Source organism: Cebus imitator, unplaced genomic scaffold (assembly GCF_001604975.1).
Source record: "Cebus imitator isolate Cc_AM_T3 unplaced genomic scaffold, Cebus_imitator-1.0 Scaffold19, whole genome shotgun sequence".
NCBI classification, from domain to species: domain Eukaryota; kingdom Metazoa; phylum Chordata; class Mammalia; order Primates; family Cebidae; genus Cebus; species Cebus imitator.
Window position 1 is genome coordinate 7225273 of NW_016107334.1, and position 15692 is coordinate 7240964.

Genomic DNA, 15692 nt, shown 5'->3' on the forward strand with positions numbered 1-15692 from the left:
AGCAAGAATGGCGTTTTCTAGTTTTTTTTTTTTTTTTTTTTTTTGGGTTGGGTTTTTCACTTGTCCAGGCTGGAGTGCAATGGCACGATCTTGGCTCACTGCAACTTCTGCCTCCTGGGTTCAGGTGATTCTCCTGCCTCAGTCTCCCAAGGAGCTGGGATTACAGACATGTGCCACCACTCCCGGCTAATTTTGTATTTTTAGTAGAGACAGGGTTTCACCATGTTGGCCAGGCTGGTCTCAAACTCCTGACCTCAGGTGATCCGCCCACCTCGGCCTCACAAAGTGGTGGGATTACAGGTGTGAGCCACTGCACCCGGCCATTTTCCAGCATTTTTTGTATTCAACTTTTCATGTATCAAATGCTGATGGAAGGATACCAGCTTAGAGAGAAGAGCTTATCTGGAAAATTGTATATTGTATGCAAAAGTATAAATCTTGCTATATTCAACTGTGTTCCTTCAAAACAGCAGGATACAATTAAAATAGAAATTTTCAACCCTGCAGGGCCACCGATATTCTCAGTGTCTTATAAGTTATTTACCAGTGAAAAGGTGATTTCTCTAATTTCTGTTTCCTATTTTTCTTCTGCCTAATATATGTATGTGTATAGTGTTTCTAGATTTGAAAGGCCTCCTTTGCCTTTGTAGCACACACACACACACACACACACACACACACACACACACAGAGAGAGACACATACACATACTCTTGAAATAAAGTGCCTGATCCCTGCTTTGGTTTTCGCCCCTCTGGTGGGTCAGGGGTCTCTCTCTGAGGAGTTTCCCCGCGCACCAGCAGTCATGCGGAACCTGCTTGCTGGCGTGCAGTCCGCACACTTGAAAGGGAGTGCCATAGAGATGGGCTGACCTTCCTGGCCTTGCAACCAAAAGGGAACCCTGTGGGGAGTACCTGGAGGGGGTGTTTCTCCTGTTGGTCGCATCAAGGTTGTTCACTTCAGTGGCTCTGTTTTAACTGTGCCCTTGTATTCTTTACTGACCATTGGAGAAGGCGATTGTTTTCTTGCCCCAGCTTCAGAGGCATTAAACCCTTCACCTTGACTTCTCTTAGAACAGCAAAGCTAGGGAAGGAAGAAAAAAGGAGGGCTGAAAGATATAACAAAGGACCTTGATGCTCTTATCACATGGGTAATTATTGTGCTCGCATACATGGGATGTCAGGGAGACAGCAGGCTTGCTGCATGAGGGGGTTTCTATTTACGACACATTCGGCACTTTTTAAAATTTATTGATAGGGAGTTTTTAAGTTGCTGTGCATTTTTACCTTTGTAGATTGGGAATCTTGGTCATGAAACATGTTAGTTTTGAAAATCGTGTCCTCCTGAAAAGAAGTTAATTAAAACGACTTTTCAATATGAATAAATTTCAGAAAATCAATTGTCTGAATGCCTTTTGCATGGTAGTATACAAGAGGTGTAGGACTGACTAACAGTGTGCTCCCGAGAAAGAGAAGCGCTAATGCTTTTAATAAACTTCCTTTTTCTCATGGCAGATACATTTTTAGTATATATTTTCATTGGGCTTTACAAATTTGATCACAGCTTCAAAGGTATCTCCTAGAAACTTTAAAAGATTAAATATTTACCTTGGACAAAGGATTCAACATCTTGCATCTGACATTGAATAATTATAGGCCACATTTCCTTTAAATGTTTCCGAGAGCTGAGTTAAATTTTGAAGAAGTGTTCTATTTAAGCTGCGTGAACAAAGGCAAGTGTGTGTACTACAGGGCAAGCCCAGGGGGTTTTTGCTAAGAGAGATGAAATGATTGTGGTGAAATCAAACTACCTCTGCAGCTCCTTGGTCCAGTGTATTCACTCTCCTGGGGGTTCTCCTTTTGCCTGGGAAAAAAGTCCAGCAGTGGCCAAGCAGAGGTGGATCAAATGAAGCAGGGATGAATGTGTACACCCACCCTGGGGGCCTTGGGTGGGAGGAAAAAGACAGTGCATAGGGAGGGAGCACTTGGAAAATTGTGAGATGTTATTGCTGATATAATCCTGATCTTGAAGTGCTGAAGACATGCAGGTGGCTTTGCTCTAGATCCCCTCAGTGTTGGAGAAAGTAACCGGAGAGTTGGAACTGGTATCATGTCTACCTGTAATTTTTGAAGTGAAGCAAATGTAACAAAATTACAAAATCTATTTTTGTCTAAACACTCTAGCACAAGTCATGTTTACATAATAGGCTGAACTGATGAAACTGTTACATCATAGCTACGATGACCTGATGATTGAGAAAGACAAAACACCCAGGACACCAGGTCTGTTTTTGGATACGTGACTTGTAAAATCCTTAGTACCGGGTTGTAGGGATGTACCCCATTTTACACACAATGTACGCCAGAGTGAAAGTGTTGTCCTTCACAGGATGAGGATTTATAGAACCATGGCAGAACTATTGGGCTCTGTTTCCCAAAGGAGTAATGATCTTGGAGCCATCTTTTTTAGCCAATGGAATATTCTTAACATGGGGAAAATTAAGTTGCAATACCCCAAAATCTCATTGCAAGTGAATTGTTATATTTGGATCTGGTTACACACTCAGTATAACCAGATCCAAGTATAAACAGCCTAGTTCCCTAACTTCTCAGTAACATCTGGCTAATTTTAACTTGTGGCTAGAGGTTGAAACCATGTGAAATCCTGTGGTTACAGTAATTTCCACCAGGAAACCATGAGCAGCTGAGTGGCATGTCAGAGAAGAATTTTCAGGAGACTGTATTTTTACTTCCAAGTTTGAACTTGAGGTTTGGTAATAAACACAGACTCACTGGCAAACGAGTTCTACACACAGCTTTGGAAGCAGAAATGTGGAAGCTTTCCCTTTCTCTGAAAAATGTTCTTTTTTGAGTCATAGAATTTTAATAGCTGGAAGAGAGTCTTTCTCAGATGAAGCAGATAGTAGATGATAAGTTTCCCTCCAAACCTCACCCTGAATGTTAAGAGATGCCTCCATATATATATATATATATATATATATATATATATATATATATGTATATTGTATTTTTAGTAGAGACGGTGTTTCGCCATGTTGCCCAGACTGGTCTCGAACTCCTAACCTCTAGTGATCCACTTGCCTTGGCCTCCCAACATGCTGGAATTACAACTGTGAGACACTGTGCCCGGCCAGAGATGCCATTTTCTAAGTAGGTTTATTTATCGCCTGGAATCCAGACCATGATCTGTGAAATTGGCATTATTATTCCCATTTAAAAGATGAAGTACATGAGGCTGTGAGTGGTTTCAAACAAACAAGCAAAACTTCAGAAACTCCCATCTTTCTTCCTTGATATACAACAGCTTCCACGTGGAACTCCCACTGTGCCTTGCCCTCCTCTCCACCCAGGCCATGGTTTTACCTCTTTCAGAATTGGGAGACACCTGTGATGTAGGTGTGGGGAGGAAAGCACAGGGTCAGCTTGTTCTGGGCCCAGCTTAAGTATATTCTAATCATCACCCACTCAGCATTAGCTGATGTTGGCTGTGTGGAAAACGGCGTTTCTTTGCAACAGCTTGTCTCAAAGTTGGTGGCCTTCAGTCAGGGCTTATCTGTAAGTTACTTCTCGGGAACGGGGCCAGATCAATACTGTATTCTTTCAGACCTCTCTAAACCCAGCAGGGAAGGCAATCACCGTAGTGCAGTTCCCTGCACCTTCTGGAGCAGATCAATATTCCGACAGCGCAAAGCTTTGTTCCTTCCCCAGCTTTACGATGTCCCGCGTGCTCTACATGATTGCTTAAAGGCTTGCTTTCCCTTCCCAGGTATGACAACACCACTTCTGCCCTGATCTTCCTAATACCATCACTGTAATTGCCTTGACATGAAATAGCACCAACCCAGCGCTCGGGCTTTGAGGTAGGTGTTTTATCTTTTTTGAACCTCTCTATTAGCAAAGGGTGTTGATTTGGCTTTAACATGTAGCCGGAGTTTTAAGGCGAACCTGCACTTATTTACACTGGTTTGCGAAACCCACTGAGATGATTTTATTTATGGGAATCATATAGGAGGCTGTTTTAGGGGAGAGGAAGATATAAACTCCTAAGTCCAAGCATATTAGCTTAAACTTTATGCTGCTTGAAGCCCATTATATCTACCCCATACTGCCACAGCAATTGTCTTAGATGGGCTCTGTGCCTTATTTACTTTTTAAGTGATGCTGGGTAAAATGAAATATTTATTTTACTGTTTTCAGCCAACATTCCATTAAGCAGTAAATAACACAAAGGCTCAGCAATCTCATTTTTCCAATTTTTGTTTTGTTATTGTTGTTGCCCACAAAGCAAACTTATCAACACAGTCTGAATCTTTACCATACGTGACTTTCCTCCTTTCTCCTCCTACTTCCCATAACTCTTCCAAAGAAAGACAATTGAAATGCATTTTAAAAGATGTCATTACATGACAGCATTAAAAATAGAAAAGTTTGAATGAAAACCTGCTGCTTTGCCTAAAGAAGAAATCAAATACTTTAGTCTGCATTCAGTTTGCTTTAAACACATCTGTTTAGGTGGTTCATGCCTGTAATCCCAGCACTTTGGGAGGCTGAGGCGGATGGATCACCTGAGGTCATGAGTTTGAGACCAGCCTGGCCAACATGGTGAAACTCCATCTTTACTAAAAATACAAAAATTAGCTGGGTGTGGTGGTGGGTGCCCTTAATCCCAGCTACTCGGGAGGCTGAGGTAGGAGAATCACTTGAACCCAGGAGGCAGAGGCTGCAGTGAGTCGAGATAGCACCACTGCACTGCACTCTAGCCTGGGTGACAGAGTAAGACTTCATTAAAAAAAAAAAATCCTTCTAGGACTTCATCTTATAATCTACATGTGTGGCAGTTACTCCTGAGTTCCCCATATTGTTCCCTTGTCCTAACCCCAGACACAGAGAACTCTCAGTCTTCCTTTGTTCCTTTAAATTCCCTCACCCTTCAAGGTCTGCTGTCAGTCTCAGCCCCTTTGGAAACCTTTGAAAACTGGTCCAACCCAATGAGTCACAACAAAGCACAGCAGTACAATTGCTTGGATTATAATCAGCGGGATCGTATAAACATTTGCTGCCAAAACCAGCTGAACTTCCAAAATTTGCCAATGATTTGCTTTTCTAAAATGATAATTGGGGTGGACTCCAGGTTATCCTTAATCATCTTATTCTCTCACTGGCACGCTGATGTATTTTTAAGAAAGATAGGAAAGGGTGGGGCTGTACAACCTTAATTGCATCTTTCTTGAAGCCTGTCTTCTGGAACTCAGAGGTCACTGATGGCTAACTGCTGCATGGTGTTAGGTATTGGAGGTATGTCATACTGTCCCAAAATATATCATTTTGATGTTCACAGACTTAATACAATATTTTATGCACATCGTTAGGCACAGAAAAAAAAATACTTGTTAAAATGTTGGCTGGTAGAAGTTATCCTTTCACAGAAACGATGTGTATCAGTGGATGCTACATGCACCATTACTATGACAAAAACACACAGCAGAGGGAAATAGTTCAGAATGACTCCTGTGTTGCAAACTAATTAGATGAATTGTCACTTCTTATGGCAAATACATCAAGTAAAGTTACTTTAGTTAGTAGCTTACTTTAATACTCAGTTCATTTCAGGTTGAATATTTAAGTGCACCTCCTGAATATGTTGGCTTGCTAAGCTATATAATTGAAAAGTCAAGCTGAAATATTCTGATGCTTTAAGCTGTTACATATAGGTAAGGAAAGAAACCAGCTTGTCAGATAGCTGACTGTCTTCAGGGGAGAGGGGAAAGAATTGGTTTTACTCGCTGGAACAGCTCAGAATGACAGCCCCATAGCAATGTGATGTTGCAAAATACATGTAACATTTATATTGTATAGAGATGAGAGGAGAAGAACAAGACAGAGTAAATTATCTCTCTTGCATTTATGTAAGCTGATTGCAAATAAATTAATACATATTTTCAAGCACATTGTATTACCGCTATAGAAGTTACAAGTAACGTGGACAAGATTTTATGAAATGTATTTAAAAACCATTTGTCTGAGATACAGATGTAGAAAATGAAGGCATAGGGGAAGACAACACTCATTATGCAGGAGAAAACAGGTTGCTGATAAATAGTGGAGCTACAACAGAGTAGCAGGCATTGACAGTATAGACCAGGTGCTTTATAAAAATGTCCCCCAATTGGATGTTTTCTGATTATTTCCTAATGATTTGATTCAGGCCTACATAAACATACTATTTTTTCTTTTTAAAATTCTCTCTCTCTCTCTCTCTCTCCCCCCCTCCCCCTCCCTCCCTCCCTCCCTTTCTCCCTCTCTTTTTGTAGAAACAAGGTTTCTTTATGTTGCTCAGGCTGGTTTCTAAACTCCTGGACTCAAGAGATCCTCCTACTTCAGCCTCCTGAATTACAGTATGAGCCACCATGCCTGGCTATATACTATTCTTTAACAGACTTTTCACATAGTAGTTTTAGTATCCATTAATGACGCTTGCCTATGTTAATTATGACTATGGGGCTTGCAAAGTGGTTAAGCTCTGATTTGGGGGCCTCAATAGATGCTGTTCTTTCCTATTTCAGCTGATTTAAAATTGCAGCTTTCTTACTTGTGTGAGATACAAAACAGCATTCCTCAAAGAACATAATCTTATGTACAGTTGCTTGTGATTATTGCTGAAAACATACATTTGTATGTGAAAATATAACATGATTGTAATAACACATTGCACTAAAGAATCTATGACTCTGAAACTAAATGCTAAACAAACAGCAAATAGAAATGACTGAAAGGAAAGCTCTTCTCTATAGTAGAATACTAAGTATTAGGTTGATGCAAAAATAATTGGGGTTTTTGCCATTAAAAGTTATTGGCAAAAACTGCAATTACTTTTGCACCAACCTAATAATATAGAAAGTATAATAGATCATTTGGATCTTTATAGCACTTTAATCATTATCACCCAAATTAAAAGTGAACTGAGATATTCTTCAGTAGGTGAATTGATAAATAAACTGTATTACATCCAAGCAATGAAATGTTACTCAGTATTTTTTTTTAAAGTAGCTATGAAGCCATTGAAAGACATGGAGAAACTTTAATTGTATATTACAAGTAAAGAAGACAAACTGAAAACATTCTAATTTTGGGTATCTTGACCTAACCAGGCTCAGCCACATTTTCACTTTCCTTGAACACTTTGTCTAATTGAAAGGCATTACAGGTCTCCACAACCTTATTTTGATCTTCATTCTGAAATAAATTATACCATTAGGAAGTTTTAACAATAAGTGTGTCAGTCATTCTAGTAATTTTGGTTCTTTAGGCAACACTGAGATAATTCATCTTTTTCCTCAAAAGATTTCTCAGTATTTTTCTTTATAGGTAGTTGTTGAGATTTTCATTTTATTAATCATGAAAATCTTCAAATTTCTGGACTCTGTTCTCTTTTATTTCAGCTTGTGAACTATTTAATGAGTTCATCTCCCTCTTAAAATACCTTTTCAAATGCAGCCAGTAGCTACTAATAAACACTATGCTAACTTTTAATTTCAAATTGTAACCTTAAAGCTATAAATTTTAGGTGCATTAGCAACTTTCAAAATTATTTCATATAACTTTTTTTTAACAATTTTTTACCACTGTTTATAGGGATTGATTTTTTCCCCAGCCTTTCAGAAAAGCTTTCTTAATATCTGTTCCCAATACAATAACATTTATTATTTTTGTTATGAAAGAACCTTCCTTCTAGGTACCAGTTTTTATGTCGTCTATAAAAGCCCCAATAAAATAACACTTATTATTTTTGCAATGAAAGCATCCTCCTTCTAGGTATCAATTTCTACACTAGTCTGCAAAGGCTATGTTATGTTACAGCAAAAAAACAACTTCAAAATATTTTTTCCTTTAAAAAATTTTAGTGCACATTTTAAAATATTTTTAATAAAACTTTTAAATTATAGATAAAATTGTATATATTTATTGTGTATAACTCCAAAATCTTAATGACTTAAATAACGAAATATTAATTTTTCTCTCACCTTACATATCCATTTTGGTTATTGGGGGTTCTAATCCATATAATCTTCACTCCAGGAACCAGGCTACCTAGCACTATTTGGAAATAAATAAGTAAACTTTTTTTCTAAAATGCCCAATAGTAAATGTTTTATCTTGCAGGAGAGTGTTTAATGAGAATTAAGGGGTATGAGATTAGTAGCTAAGCTTATATCAGGAGAAATGTAGGCAAAATGATAATGGAATAATGAGCTCAAAGTGCTGGAAAAAACTTCTATTAATCAATATCAATCAATAATTTTTTAGCAAAGAAAACTTACAAAAATTAAGGTGAAATAAAAACATTCTCAGCAGGGCATAGTGGCTCATGTCTGTAATCCCAGCACTTTGGGAGGCCAAGGCAGGAGGATTGTTTGAGCCCAAGGGTTCAAAAACAGCCTGGTCAACAAAGATCAACACTACAAAAAATTAAAAATTAGGTGGGCATCGTGGAACATATCTATAGTTCCAGCTATTTAGAAGGCTGAGGTAGGAGGATCATTTGAGCCCAGGAGGTAGAGGCTGTGGTAAGTTGCTATTGAGCCACTGCACTTCAGCCTGTCTGGGCAACAGAATAAGATCCTGACTCAAAAAATAAATAAAATAAAGTAAAAACATTTATAGGTATTCTAACAAAATAGCCTTACAACAAATTCTATAGAATTGTTTAGAATAAAAGCATATGATACCCAGACAAGACCTGAAACACAAAAAAAAGTGAGGAACACTGGCAAAGGTAAATATATTGACAAAAATAATACATAAGTTCATGAATGTCACAGGATGCAACATTAATATATAAAAACAATTGTCTTTCTGCATGGTAGCATCAGTGGTATTTTAAAAAATTCCATTCAAAGTAGCATCAACATATCAAATAGAATGGAATTCAATATTTGTGGATTGAATGGCTCAATTTTTTGTAAAATAACAATTTTCTCAAAACTTATCTATAAATTCAATATTATCCCTAGAAAAATTCCAGGAAGTATCTAATAAAAATTGACAAGGCATTCCTAAAACTTATATAAAAATGCAAAAGTCCCAGAATAAACAAAATGTTTCCAGTAAAAAGAAGAAAATTGGAGAACTTATACTTTCTAACCTCTAAACTTAATATAAAGTGTTACAATAACCAACACTGTGGTACTAGAATAAGTGTATAAATATGTACCAATGTGACAGAAGTGGGAGTCTAAACACTTACCTTATGTATATGATTAAATGGTTTCTTACAGAGATGTCAAGGCAGTTCAATGGGAAAGTATATATTTTCAACAAATAATGTTGATGCAATTGAATAATCATATATAACTGGATGAATTTAAACCCTTACCTAATGGCATATGCAAAAATGAACTCAAAAGGGAATAAGCAACTAAATGTAAGAGCTAAAAATGATAAAACTTCTAGAAAAAAACACAGGAGAAAATTTTAAAGACTTTGGATTTGGTAATGAGATCTGGATGCAATACTAAAAGCACAATTCGTGTAAGAAAAATGTGATACTTTATCAAAGTTCAAAAACTGCTTTATTACTATTTATTATTATTTTTTCTTTCTGTTCTCAGATTGCATAATCTACATTGATCTATCTTTAAGTTAAATCTTTCTTCTGCTAGTTCAAATCTATTACTGAGTCCCTCTATTGGATTTTTCTTTTTAGTTATTGTACTTTTCAGCTTCAAGATATCTATTTTTTTAAATACAATTTCTATCTCTTCATTGATATTCCTTAATTGTTGTAACATTGTCATCAGAAGGCATTATTTTTTATCTTTGAGCATGGTTGTCTTTAGTTTTTTGTATATATTTATAATGGCTACTTTGAAGTCTCTTAAATCTCACACCCAGTCACTCTTACTGGGCAATTTCTATTGCCTAGATATTTTTTCCCGGGTATATGTCAAACTGTCCTTTGCATTTTATGTATGTATGTATATATATATATATATATATATATATATATATATATATATACACACACACACATATATATATATTTATATATATATATATATATATATATATATATATATATATATATAAACACACACACACATATATGTATGTATTTATATATTTAGAAATATATATGAATATATATTAGAAACTGGATATTTAAATATATGTTATATATAAATAAATATATAACATAGATATTTATATTTACAAATATATTATATATAAATATATATAAATACATTTGTATATAAATATATATATATTTAGAAACTAGACCTTTCAAATAATGTATCATAGCACTCTGGATATCTTCCCTTCACACCGACCTCTCTAAGACTTGTTCTTGTTACTTACTCAGTGACTACCTTGATTATTTTAGTGAAGCCTACTCATCCCCACAGTATAAAGCCTCTGAGGCTTCCCCTTGGAGGTGAAACCTTGGGCATATGCATTCTCATCTGGGTTAATGGTGGTTTTGGCAGAGTCATCTTTGATTGTCTTTTTTTTTCTGACCACAGGTAGCTGTTAAGCTCCTCTAATTTCTGGCTGATTGCTCTACTATTTTCAATAATGACCTGGGGCATATATTGCTCCACAGAGTGATCCAACTAAATTCAGGCTCTTGTAGGGGGATAGTTTCTGAGGTCTGTGTTTGAGATTGTTTTCATCATAGAATGACTTTTCTTAGTTGTCTATTTCACTGATTTCTTCTGATAAAATATCCATATAAGAATTTAGCTTACGTGTCTAAATAACCTGCCAGTTTCCTTTTAATTACAGCGAGTGCTCGACTTACGACCATGATTGGTTCCGACAGACCGGTCGTAACACGATTTGGTCGTAAGTTGAGTAGGCTATATGTACAGTACTGTGAAATGATGTTATAAAAATCTCTAAGTCATATTTTATCATAATTTTCTTTCATTATTGTTATATATCATAATATTTTCTTTGTTCATTTTATGCCATTTGTATCATCTCTACACCATTTTGTTTCTTATTTTTACATTTGTCAGGTTTAAGTAAAACACTGCATTACCAGTACAACTGGTTTAATATTTGCAAAACATACAAAATTACAAAATACAGGTGCATACAAAAATACAAAATACAGGTGCATACAAAAATACAAAATACAGGTGTAAAAAATACCATAGGAAACATTTTCCCAATTGCAAAACGTATCAAAATATATAAACAAGTACGAAACATTTTACTGTCCGCTGGTGCTTGGCTGCAGATCATTGATGTCATCATTTGAGGCAGCAGTTGGGGTTACCAGAGTTGGTTTTTTTCATAAACATGGTGAGCTTTGTCTGAATTGTATGTTTCTTTTTTTCTTCATAAATTTCACGATACGGACGAAACACATCGTGCGCCATCCGTTCAATCCTTGCAAATCGTTCAATGTTTGGGTCCATTGCTTCGAAATGTATAAGAAGTTTATTGGGAGGGGTTTGATGAAAAATATCCAAGACACAAAACACAAATTGCTGTACCGAGTCTGGGATGACAGTTGAAATGGTGCATGCGGAGATGGTAGTGCTGCCTGAAGCTGGTCCGCACTGTCGAACGCCCAGCTGGGCAACGTTTGCGCTGCCAGACGCGGAGCAGTCGTGGCTAGCGATTGTGGTCGTAAAGTCGAATGGTCATAAGTTGCATAGGTCGTAAGTCGATCAATACCTGTACCTTAAGCCACACAGCCACACATTGATTTAGTGCTCTTAGGGTTAACTTTCCCATGCTGTTGCATTTAAGTCAGTTCCTTTAGGAAAAAAAGTGGAGTTATCTGTTTTATAGCCTGCCTCTACCCTGGGGCAAAATCTCTGAGTCAGGGCTCTAAGAGCTGAGGGGAGGGACAGTGGTGCATTTCTCTCTGATACTTCTTAGGAAGTGAGCAATCAACCAGGTATGGGAATGGGGCAGCTGTGGCTGAAGCCTCAGGTCTTCTCAGTTTCTTTCCCTATGAGTGGGACAGAGAGGTGGCCATCTCGGTCTCAGAATATTTACACCCAAGATAGAGCCCCTATCCCACCCTTCCTCTGGGACTGGGCAGAAGAAGGGAGCTCTTACCTCTTGGCTGTGCCTGCTTGGAACTCAGCCTCTGCAATAGGTAGCTGAAGCACAGTGAGGAATGTTGATGTACTGGCCCTCCTGAGGAGATACCACAGCCTTGCAATTGAAAGCTATGTGGAGAGGATTCCTGTGTTCTTGGCTGTACCTATTTGGAGAGGAGTTTCTACCATAGTGAGTTGGCATGGGGAAAGGAGGGAGTGGAGCATGGTTCAAACACCACAGGTGCTTACTGTTCTTAGCAAATTTTAGTCAGTTATTCAATTACATATATACATGTATATATTTAATGAAATGAGTATATGTATGTATTTATACTTAATATACACATATATAATGTATATTTATAATATATGTATATATGTATATTTATATTTTATATATAGAATGTTTAATAAAATGAATGTTTATATTTATATATTTAATGAAATCAATATATATTTATATATTTAATATATATATTTATTTAATGAAATGAATGTATATTTGCATATTTAACAAAATGAAAAATATATATATATACATATTTTCATTTGCTGTATGTTTGTAGGTACAGTTCCAGGAACTTGAGATTGTCATTTTTCTAATTCTCACCAGTTTCACTAGGGAGCCTGCCCATTGCTCCTCAGGCTGCACACCAGAAGTCCATCTGTCAGGCCTTTTGGACCCTGATTTCCCAAACTGTCCTGGAGACCTCAGAGGACAGAGAGAGAGTGTCCATACTGAATCTTTCCTCAGAAACTCCAGTATACTCTAAACTTTCCATTGAACCCTGCTTTGTATGGTCCGCATCAGGTGTTTTTATAGGAAAGTTGAAATTGGAAAGAAAGGAGATTCTGTTTCTGGCACCATGTTTCCAGAGTTCTGTCTACCTTTTCCCTTACATAGCTCCACTCTGCAGAAGAACAAAACACTCAACAATTTATTAATGTGAGCAAATTTTTCCAAAAGTACTTAGTCCACTATATTAAAATTGGCACCATGGTAAGGAATAAAATCTGACTCATTATCTTCAGACCCTGAGTCTAATTCTACAAAAATCCTCCGTGATGCACATATTCTGCATGAATAATTTTATGGCTCTTTCACTTTGACCTTTGGCTATATTAAACAAAGCAATCATAAGATTTACAGATGAGAAACATAAGAAATACATAATGATTAAAATTTGAAATACATAACATAACCTCGTATAATAAAAATGAATGTTTTGCTAATTTGTTCTCAGAAGTATATTGATTAAATGTGTTTTATAACTAAGAAATATAAGAAAATCTAATTAATACGTGCCTGAAATGAAGATATTCATAACAATGAACTCTAGATCATACCTGTTAATGCATCTTAAAGAATTTTCCAATACATTTAGTAATTGGGTCTCTTGTTAGCAAACATTTTAAATGATATTTCCTATAATTGTTTGTAAAAACATTTATATTTGCCATTTGAAACATTATTCATTGTTTTTCTCTATGCAGATAAATTTAAAATAATTTTTGTTTACTCTCTTTTGTTCAGCATCAGTGCCTTAGTTATTGATGCTGATGGTGTTTTTTTCTTTTTGTCAGAAGTGTGGATTTTGTCAAGGACCTCACATGGATACTGGCACTAAACAGATGTGCATTGGCAAACATATGTGACTAAATGAATAAACACTTTTAAATAAAATCATATCTCTTTCTGAGCTTTTTAAGGATGTCTAGAGTACCTCATTCGTTTTGGTGTTTTCAGTGCCTGAACCCTCCCTAGCAGGCACTCAACGAATGTAGAAACACACATTAATCAAGCACTTGAAAATATGGCTCTATTTTAAAACTCATTTTATATAATTTTGTTTTATCACTTATAAAGCAAATGCAACATTAATGAAATAATCATTGGAAGTACAAAATGCATATATACAAAGAAACATAAACTACTTAGGGTTACACAATCCAAAAATGAGCAGTGACTGATTTGGTATGAATGTGTATATTTCTATTTATATATTTCTTTTTGTGCCTAAGTATTTTTAAATAGATATGTCTTATCTTAGGACTGTATCACAGCCAATTTAAATATTCTTTTATTGTGAGCCATTAGAGAGTTTTTAGTTTTTCTCTACCATAAATAGCTCTAGAACAAACATTTTCTATATACCTCCATCTACATCTTGAATATTTCTTGATGAAGGATATAAGAAGTGGAATTACCATGTCATAATGTAATACCTCTTTAGAGCTCTTGAGCAATATGGCCAAATTGCTACGGCTGTTGGATATATTTAGGATCAGTGTTTGTTGTTGGTGGTGGTGGTGATGTTTTTTATTTTTATTTTTATTGGCTCTGGTTGGCTCAGAGAGAAGCCTTTGAACCAGAGGTTTGAAATTTAACAATGTCAAGATTTTAAAAATTAGTCACCTCAAAACAAAACGGGCTTCTTCAAGAACTTTGGGTTCCATTACTCTCTTACCTTCAGGCTTTGCACCAACCCTGGTGGGTCTGTTTTCCGCCTGTGCCCTCCCACTCCCACACCACACCTTCAGATCCCAGCTTGGTGCACGCTAACGGCTATTGCTGCTACTGCTGTCAGAAGCAGTGCTGTTCAGGGAGTATTTTCTGTGTTCAGGCATGCACTAAGAGCTACCTCCCACATCTTGGTTCTGTTTCACATAGCTCTATTCTGTAGGTGTTCTTTTTATCTCCTCTTAGAAAAGATAAAGAGCTTGTCCAGAATTACATACATAGGATTTATATGCATATGCCTACCTTGTGTTAAGCATGGGAAGGTTTAGGACTGGTGTTTCCATCAAATTAGCAGTGTCATTGATCTCTATAATCTTCACTGTTGTATAATCAACTTCCTCCTCATGGCTCATCCCATCTATGCCATCTAATAGTGCACAACTTAATAAACCTAATCTCTATCTCTGCTACGTCTTTTCTGTTACCAGAAAAATCCAGATATATTATTGCCCTTGTGCAAACGTGGTGGTGTGCCTAACGGTCCTTCTGAACTGTTAATCAGTTATACATATTTCATTTTGTTCCATCTGCTAATATGTCTGGGAAAGGTATGTCTTTAAGTCTGTATCTTTCGAGAACCCATTTCCTTCTTGTACACTTACAAAAGAATTTAATGGAAACTTCAAAGGAAAAGTGGGTTTTTATTGGAAACTACAAAAATACCTAGCACTTCTGACCAGATTGGGAGATAAAAATACCACCAAAGGTGGATTGGGGACATATCTGCTGTCAATACTCGATTTCAGTTTGGGAAGAATTTGTTTAAAGATTTTATTATGGAAGTTGTTTTGACTGGGACTGCTAAAGTTGTGTGTGTGTGTGGGTGTGTGTGTGTGTGTTTGAGAGACACATAGAGAGAGATTTGAACATGCCACAAAAATGCCTTAAATCTCAATGCTGATTTTAACAAAAACAAAGTGTAGTTAACCCACTCCAATTAACTCTTGTAGACATAATTAACTCTCTGGGAACTCTCCAAATTCTGTCAGGAGGCAATGGGGAAATTTACTGTGAGTGTTCTATAGCACCTAAAAACCAGGATCTGAGATTCCTGTGAAAAGCATAATGAGGTAGGAAGTTATTCAGACCCTG

At 36.5% G+C, this 15692-nt stretch overlaps 1 long non-coding RNA gene across 1 annotated transcript in view; it reads left to right on the forward strand.

Moving 5' to 3' along the window:
• Positions 1–3510: 3510 nt before the first annotated feature.
• LOC119469533 overlaps positions 3511–15692 on the forward strand; it is a 141276-nt gene continuing 129094 nt past the window's right edge. The window contains exons 1-2 of the long non-coding RNA XR_005198356.1: positions 3511–3575; positions 3787–3880. This is a non-coding gene — a long non-coding RNA (uncharacterized LOC119469533). The remainder of the gene's footprint in view (positions 3576–3786; positions 3881–15692) is intronic.